This window comes from Tupaia chinensis, unplaced genomic scaffold (genome assembly GCF_000334495.1).
Source record: "Tupaia chinensis unplaced genomic scaffold, TupChi_1.0 Scaffold000558_1, whole genome shotgun sequence".
Classification (NCBI taxonomy): Eukaryota; Metazoa; Chordata; class Mammalia; order Scandentia; family Tupaiidae; genus Tupaia; species Tupaia belangeri.
In genome coordinates, this window is record NW_006160070.1 from 24,233 (window position 1) to 32,494 (window position 8,262).

The 8,262-nt window shown below is 38.0% G+C and overlaps 1 long non-coding RNA gene across 1 annotated transcript; it reads right to left on the bottom strand.

Annotated features, from left to right (window-relative positions):
• Positions 1-358: 358 nt before the first annotated feature.
• LOC102497461 (uncharacterized) lies at positions 359-7,194 on the bottom strand. Its single transcript, XR_001371068.1, has 4 exons — positions 6,637-7,194; positions 2,669-2,725; positions 1,561-1,704; positions 359-483 (listed from the first exon to the last, which is right to left on the bottom strand). It is a non-coding gene; the product is annotated as an uncharacterized LOC102497461 (long non-coding RNA).
• Positions 7,195-8,262: the final 1,068 nt, after the last annotated feature.

Genomic DNA, 8,262 nt, shown 5'->3' on the forward strand with positions numbered 1-8,262 from the left:
GAACACATGAGCCCTATGGCAGACCTAAAAAGAAGGAGAGAGAAAATGAAGTATGTAAAGGCCTTAGGGAGCCGGGTGATTTTTCAATTCAAGTATTTATCAAGGAGTCTGTGTACAATGTTTCCTTGTGACCTTTATCTTTGTAACATGTAACACAAGTCATAAAAATAATTACTTTATCTTTGTAACATATATCACAAAATTACATATGTAATAACATATATTACAAAAATAATTACCTTATTCTACAAGTTTTATACTGGCCAAATTTGTTTTTCAACAGTTTGTACCATTTCTTATTTTACTAGAAAGCATATCTTTTATCATATGTATCTCACATATTCTCTTACTTATCTTTTGGACTAGTCCTTGTTTTATCATAGTTAGAAGTCCAGCTTGCCCCAATATATTGATATTTTTGGCACATCTTCCAATAGAAACCAAAATGACTGAAACATTTTTTATATCCTTTTTATTAAGTTCCTAAAATGGAAAGTACACATTTAAACTTTTGCAAACACAAAGTAGTATGGTAGGCATTATAAAAGTGACTTTATACATATATTCTAATCCTTACAAACCCGGAAAGGTACCCATTATCATCTCCATACTGCAAATGATGAAAACTATATTGTTCAAGGGAACCAGCAGTTAGCATAATGGCTATGTCGCTGGACTCCCACGTAGTCAACTGCGGTTCGTGTCCCGGACCCGGTGGCTTAAAACTCACGCCGGGCGCGTGTGCGTGCGTGCCCAGGATCCCGAGAGGAGAATGGAGAAGGGATTGCGGTGTGACCATCCCCCCTGGGGGGTGATTTCTCGCTTTCTGTCTCTATGTCTCTCTCTATCTGTCTGGCGAGCGCACGCGCCCTACAGTGAAAATCTCTCCAAAAAAAGAGAAAAAAAAAAAAAACTATATTGTTCAACAAAGCAACTTTCCCAAAGCCAGTGAGCTGATGAATGACAAATTCAGGACAAAAATGAAATCTGTATGAAGTTTTAAAAATGTGTATTATACTACAGAGATTCAGGTACTTTTCATTCTAAAAAGTTTGTATATTTAATATGTCCAAGATATTTTTCCATAATATTTTAGATTCATAACAAATCTCAGATACTGGAGGAGTCTATCAATAATCACCTTTTTTCACATACATAAATGCCTTAGATATAATAAATCAAATTTTTGGTTTGCTTGTTTTATTTCTGAAAGCATCAAGCACTATCTACATAATATCAAGAATATGCTCATAGGTTTTTGAAAAATAGTCAAGTTGTTTAAGCTTCAAATAGGTTAATTAATTTTCCCCACTTTAGATAACAGTTAATAATGGTAACTCAATGTAAACACAGTTTTTTGTATATTTTACTTGGTGAGCAACAGTTCAATGTGTTGAAAACTCCTCAAAATAAAAAAAAGAAAAAGAAGGCAAATGGTGAAATAAGGATTTATTTATATAACTGTATGTGCACTTGCTCAAGTCTATTTTTGAATACTTCTTCCTTGAAAGTAGAGTTCTAATAATCTGAAAAAACATTCAGCAAAAAATTAATATTTACCCTGCATAAAAGGTCATCCAACTTCTGCAAAAACTGTTTGCTACATTTAATCTTCACATCTTCACAAATATCAATTTGTAAAAGGGTTTTCAAAGGTTTAAAATCATGTTTTCTTAAAGCATCATCAATGCATTTTTCCAACTGCTAGAGAAATAGTTAATGGCACATATATTGAATCAAAACCAGAATCAATCACCTTACACAACCTAGCAATCTGAGAATTATTTTCACATGAAAACTCTCCAACATGATCATAAAATATCAATTCACTTACATTAAAAAAAAAAAAGCTAATCATTGTAAAATAAAAAAATCTGAGACCAGTTTGGGTCAATTCAACTCAACATCATTATTACATTTGGAGTAACAGAGTTAGTTTCTTTAAAAAGGCTTTAAGTAGCAAAATAATTTACTAATATTTCCAATTAATTTAACTTTTATTGCTAGCATTATTACATCAAACTCAACAAAAGCTTGTTGATAAAAAACATAAAAATCAACTTTATAGTAACTAATAATACCACAGATTAAAAGTCCAGTATTCTGAATGGGGTTTAAATAGTAAGGAAAAATGCATAAAGACAGGCAAAACCACCTTTTAGAAACTACATGAATCAATTTAACTTAAATATTACTTTCATATAGTATTTATAACCTTTTCAAAATCTGCTATACCTATTAAATTACAACTTCATTAATAAAGAATTTTTATACTACAATTTGATCACTGAAGTGACTTAGTGGTGAATAGCATATGTGCTAAATAGATCTATTAGAACTTACTCTTACCTAAGTGCAAGTATGTTACAATTTTTAAAATACAATATAAAAATACCCAGGCATAATTTATACATTAATTAGCTCATACTTCTTTTCAATATGAAAGGTTTATCTATCTAACTAGCATCTTTAATATTTTATAAATATTCTTAATTTTTGAAAGCTTACTATTGAATAAATGAGAGAATATTTTTATTTAGATTATTCTTGACTATTTCATAGGAACATGTAAGCTTTGTCATGGCTAAATACAGCACTAAATATCTATAAGTAAGCAAAAAGTGATTTTAGGAATTAAAATACTTCCTTTTAATTTGGGACTACATACCTGGAGATCTGGTCGTATTGGCATTTTCGTTTAAAAACAGCAAGACAAAACAAACACCTATTTAAAATAAAATATTTTCTGCATTTTATAATCTGTTCCATGTGTTTAAAGCTTAAAAACCTTAACACAATAAATAAACCTTGTTGCTTATATCAAAGACAACAAGTACTGTTTCTTTAAACTCCTCAGTGGATTTTTCATACCCATTTATCAAATTATGCATTTGAATCTAGTCAAAGTTTCTGGAGGAAAACTTGAAGATCATTTGTTTAAGCCCTCATTATTTTTTTTTTCATGTTTTTAAAAAAATTTGCCAGAGGACACTTGTGGTTGTCGGTGAGAGACAGACAGAGATGGAGAGGGAGAGTGAGAAAGCATCCCCCATGGGGCATGGTCATGCCGCATCCCTTCTCCATCTCTCCTTTTTAGGATTTTGGTCACACACATACATGTGCCAGGCATGTTTCTCAAACCACCAGGTCTGGGACTTGAATTGCTCAGTTGGCCATATAGGTACCAGCTGCCTTAACCACCAGGACACAGGATAGCTCAAGCCCTTATGTTTTACAGGTTACTTATATCAATGTCAAAAGTCCTGCCAAAAAAAATCACTAAGCCAGTTAGTGAAGAGCCTGGACCTCCCTCACCAGAGAGTCCTGATATCCTTGTTCACCTTTGGGAACAGGAAGAAAAACACTCTTTGATTGACATCTAAATGAAATTCAGGCTATTCATAAAATCTTCAAGAAGGGGAGAATATGCAAATATATTAACAAAGAACAGGCTCAATTAAAGCATACAGATATTTAAGCAATGGAGTGAAGAAAAGAACCTAGGCACATTTCATATGTCTAGAAGGATGTTCAACCCCCAGTTTGTGATTGAATGATTAAATCAAGGGGAAGGCATCACTTTCTCATGATTTGAGTCCCTTAGGAACATAACATACAAATGACTATCACAAATACATTGTAATAGGGCTTTTTTTTTTTTTTTGAGAGGCTTTTGCTATAGGGCACATGTGCTCACTGCAAAGACAGAGAGAGAGATAGAGAGAAAGTGAGAAATCACCCCCCAGGGGGAATGGCCACGCTGCAATCCCTTCTCTATTCTCCTCTTGAGATCTTGGGCACACATGCACCGGGTGTGAGTTTAAGCCACAGGGTCCAGGATTCGAACATGGGAGTCCAGCGACATAGCCACTACGCCAACTGCTGGTCCCTGTAATAGGGCTTTTTAACAGAAAGTGTCCTGGGGCTTATAAAAAGAGATTCTATGCTCATGAAAACAGAAGTTACTCTGAATAATCCTACCTAGTACGATTCTGACAAGGGGAAAGACAAAGGCTATCTTCCCTGCCATGAACCCTAAGATATTAACATTATTTTTGGCAATAGGGAAGAAAATGCAAATCACTGCTATAGTCATGCTCAAATCCTTGTATGCCCATTTTTGACTCAGTTGCAGTGATACATGCTAAGACATTGCTACTTGGATGTGGCCACATGGGAGTCTTGGGTTTGATTCCCAGCCCAACCTAAAACAGGCTGGGTACAAAGGGGCACACCTGTAATACCAGATAGTTGGGAAGTTGGGATAGGAGGATCCCAAAATGGTGAAATCCTGTCAAAAATCAATCTCTCTCACATAAGTAAGTAAATAAACTAAACTAAAAAAAAAAAAAAAACCCAAACAAACAAACAAAAAACCCCTAGATGAATGCTCTTTTCATTTTGTATAATATGTGGAAGTATTGTGATTGTCATTTCAGAACAAGTACCAAAGGTTTTTCTAAAAGCAATCAATTGCCTGAGGTATTATTCATTTATAATAATTTCTAATGATAATGTTTTCTTTTTTTCACTGTTTCATTTTAATCATTATGGAAATGTTTTAAAAATCTGGTATGTTGGTGACAGTCTACCTAGGAAGCTAGGAAAATCTACCTCTTAGCCACCTCAGTAAAACATTTATTTTTTAACGTAAACAACAACAAAAGAAAACAAAAACAGAGGCCAGACAGGGTAAAATTCAACGCTCTGCAAGGCTGACCCAGAGGTGAGGTGCCAGTTTCACATCCAGAAACCTCTCTGAGTACACTGGACATGCTTCTATCTACGATCTTTGGGGGCGGACTGAGACAGGGGACAGGACCCTGTCGGGGTGTTATCTCACTGTCTCTGTCTTCTGCTCTCTCTCCTTTCTTCCCTCTTTCTGTCTCCCTCACTCATAGAAAAACAGTAAACTTGAAAAATATACTTTTGAAAATCAGAATTCTATAGCTAGCAAAAATACTCAAAATATAGGGAAAGTGTATTTTGACATTAAAAAAAGAAAAAGGAAAAACAAACTTAGAGAATTTGTTACTAACAGACTCTCTCTAAAGGAAATACTACAACATCCTCAGTCAGAAGAAGATGACCCTAAATAGAACATGAAATAGGAAGGAGTAAGGAACAACAAAAGCTTACATTTATATTAAGTACATACATTTTTTTTTCAGTTTTGCTTTAGGGCTCCTGTGCTCACCAGAGAGAGAAAGAGAAAGTGAGAAATCATTCCCCAGGGGAAATGGCATGTCATAATTTCTTCTCTCAGAATTTTAGGCACTCACACATGCAGCCAGTATGTTTTTTCCAAGCTGCAGAGTTTGGGACTCAAACTGCTCAGTCAATCATGTGGGATCCAAGCACCTTAACCATCATGCCACCTGGCTGGCCATGTATTAAGCACAGGAAAAACCTTACCAAAAAAAAAAAAAAAGATAAGAATGTACCTTAACATTTCTAAGGTAACCACTAAAAAAAACTTAACATTTTCTAAGGTAACCACTAAATAGATAGGGAAAGTCTATATAAGTACCAAACAAATGAAAGAGGGTATTGCAATCAATCAAAAAAAGTGGGACGGGGAGCAGAGAACAAGAAAAACAGAAAGAATGCACAAAGGTAGTAGATTGAAAGTTAAATATCAGTAATTACAATTAATGTAAAACATATTAAATACACTGAAAGAATTAAGAGTATGTCACCCTAAAATATGCTCCTCTGGTAAGATGACTATTTGGAATTAAAGGTACTTAAGAAATCAGCAGGTACAAAATCACCTTAAATTTTATTTATTTATTTTAAGTTATTTTTTAGACAGGGTTTCACTAGGCTGAAATCCTCCTGCCTCAGCCTCCTAAGTAGCTGGGACCACAGGTGTGCCATTGTGCCCAACTTTCACAGTGGTCTGGGAATTGAACTCGGGCTTCCCATGTGGCCTCAGTGTGCCCAGCAGTTACTTCACCTGAGCCCTCATTCTGAGCCCTTCATGGAGATGAAATTTCCATGCAAAAGATGTCCTGCCCTGTAGCCTTGTGGTTAAGGGGGCCAGATACCACATAGCTGACAGCGTTTGAATTCCAGTCCTGGCAGCCTGAAAAACACCTGCAACATGTGTGTGCATGTGTTCACAAGATCTCAATAGGATGAAGAAATAAAGAAGGGACTACGGTATGACTGTGACCCACTGAGGAGCGTGTTTCCTTTCTCTGTTTCGGTTTCTCCATCTGTCTCTGATGAGTTCACACATCCTCTGGCAATTAAAAAAAAGAGAAAGAAAAAACGAAGAGAAAGAAAAAAGGATAAACAGAGAAATAGAGATGTCCTCTCTATACCAAAAGAAAAAAGAAAAAAAACCAGAAACTGAAGCCAAGAAAAACTTTTTAAAGACAACACTGGTATGCCAATATGGTGGTGGGGAATGAATAAACAGATGAAATGTGGCATAGTTATGCAATTGACTATAGTAACTGAATATAATGAACAAGAGCTATATTTCGGGATATGGTGCATCTCAAACATAATACAGAACCAAAAACATACATAGTTGTATAATTAGACATAGAGACAAAATCCCTGTGTCTGGGAAACAATACAAATACTATTTGTAAAATAGACTATACACAGTAAAAGGCTACATACCGTTATGGATGTATTATAAGAACAGGTCAGTTTAGGGCATATATATTGGACATATCAATGTGAATGATTTGCACAGATGAGGGAAAGCCTAGGGATGGGGAATAAAATGGACCAAATGAAGAGAGACTGAGAAAGGATTTTCTTCTTTTTTTCTTTTGTGAGGGGAGAAGGTAGTAAAACATGGTCTCTGGCAGATGTTATGCCATACTAAGAATACAATGGTTCAAATTTAATTTCCTTTTGTTGTCAAGTATTCGCACAAATCCTTTCAACCACTCCCACCCTTAAGATAAGCCAAAAGGGACTCCTGTTACGGGCACTAGGTAGTGTAATTTCTTCATTAATCATTGTCTTTTCCGGCCTCTCTCAATCTTTCTCTCCATCTCATTACAGAGATCATAGGCATCTCTATTCACTCAGAATCCTGTATTCAGCAAGTCCTATAAGCATGAACACATTCACCCTAACACACCCTCCAGGTCCAAAAGAAATATTCCCCTTCCTTACAGTCTTTGAAAGAAGAGTACTGCAACCATTAACACTATTCTGTTTGCTTTATATGAGTTAGAAACCTCCCACACACAAAAAAATCTTTTTAAAGAGTGGGTGAAAGGAAGGCCAGCAGGTGGCAGAGGTCAAGGCAGCTGGATCCCACACAGCTGACTTTGAGGTTTGAGTTCTGGACCCAGTGGCTGAAAGACACACGAGGTGCCTGTGAGCTTGCCCCAAATCCCCAGAGAATGGAGAAGGGACTGCAGTGTGGCCCTCTTTCTTGGGGCGGTGTTTTCCCATTTTTCCGTTCTCTGTGTGCCCCTCTCCAGCCAGCGCATGGGCCATACAGCAAACTAAAAAAGCAAAGCCTATCTATGGAATCGGAAAATAGAATACTTCACAATTTGAAAGCTTGATTTAAATCTTTAAACACTTAAAATAGATTGCAGGGGCCTCCATTTTACTCTTTTCCTGGGACCAGCAACCGCTGGGGGCAGGCCTGCCCATTATCTTATGCTTGTGTGTGTGTGTGTGTGTGTGTGTGTGTGTGTGTGCGCGCGCGCGCGCGCACGCCATCACAACCCAAACAACTTGAACTCATGGTCTGTATTTTAGAAAGTGCTCTTAGACATGAAACATAGCACAGGAAAATTAGCCTGGGGGGCCAGCAGAGGGCATGGTGGGTTACGGTGCTGGACTCCCACAAGGCCCAGAACGGTTGGAGTCTCAGACCTGCAGCATGAAAGTCACTGCCGGAGAGAGGGAGAGATGGAGAGACAGAGAAAGGGAGAGACGGAGAGATGGAGAGACGGAGAAAGGGAGAGACGGAGAGACGGAGAAAGGGAGAGACGGAGAGAGGGAGAGGCGGAGAGGCGGAGAGAGGGAGCGAGGGTAGCCGGAGTGTGCGTGTGTATCCAAAATCGGCAGAGGGGAGCGGAGGGGTTGCAGTGCGGCCACGGCGGTTCCGGGTTGGGATTCCTCACGTCCCCTTTCTCCGTCTCTCTCTCCAGAGCTCCCCGCGGCCCGGGGAACAGCGGCACCTCCAGAGCCAGGTCCGCCGGGAAAGGACGAACAGACGCCAGGCGCCCACGAGGCCCGGCTGCGGGATCGGCCGGCCCCGGCCGCGGGGGCCCG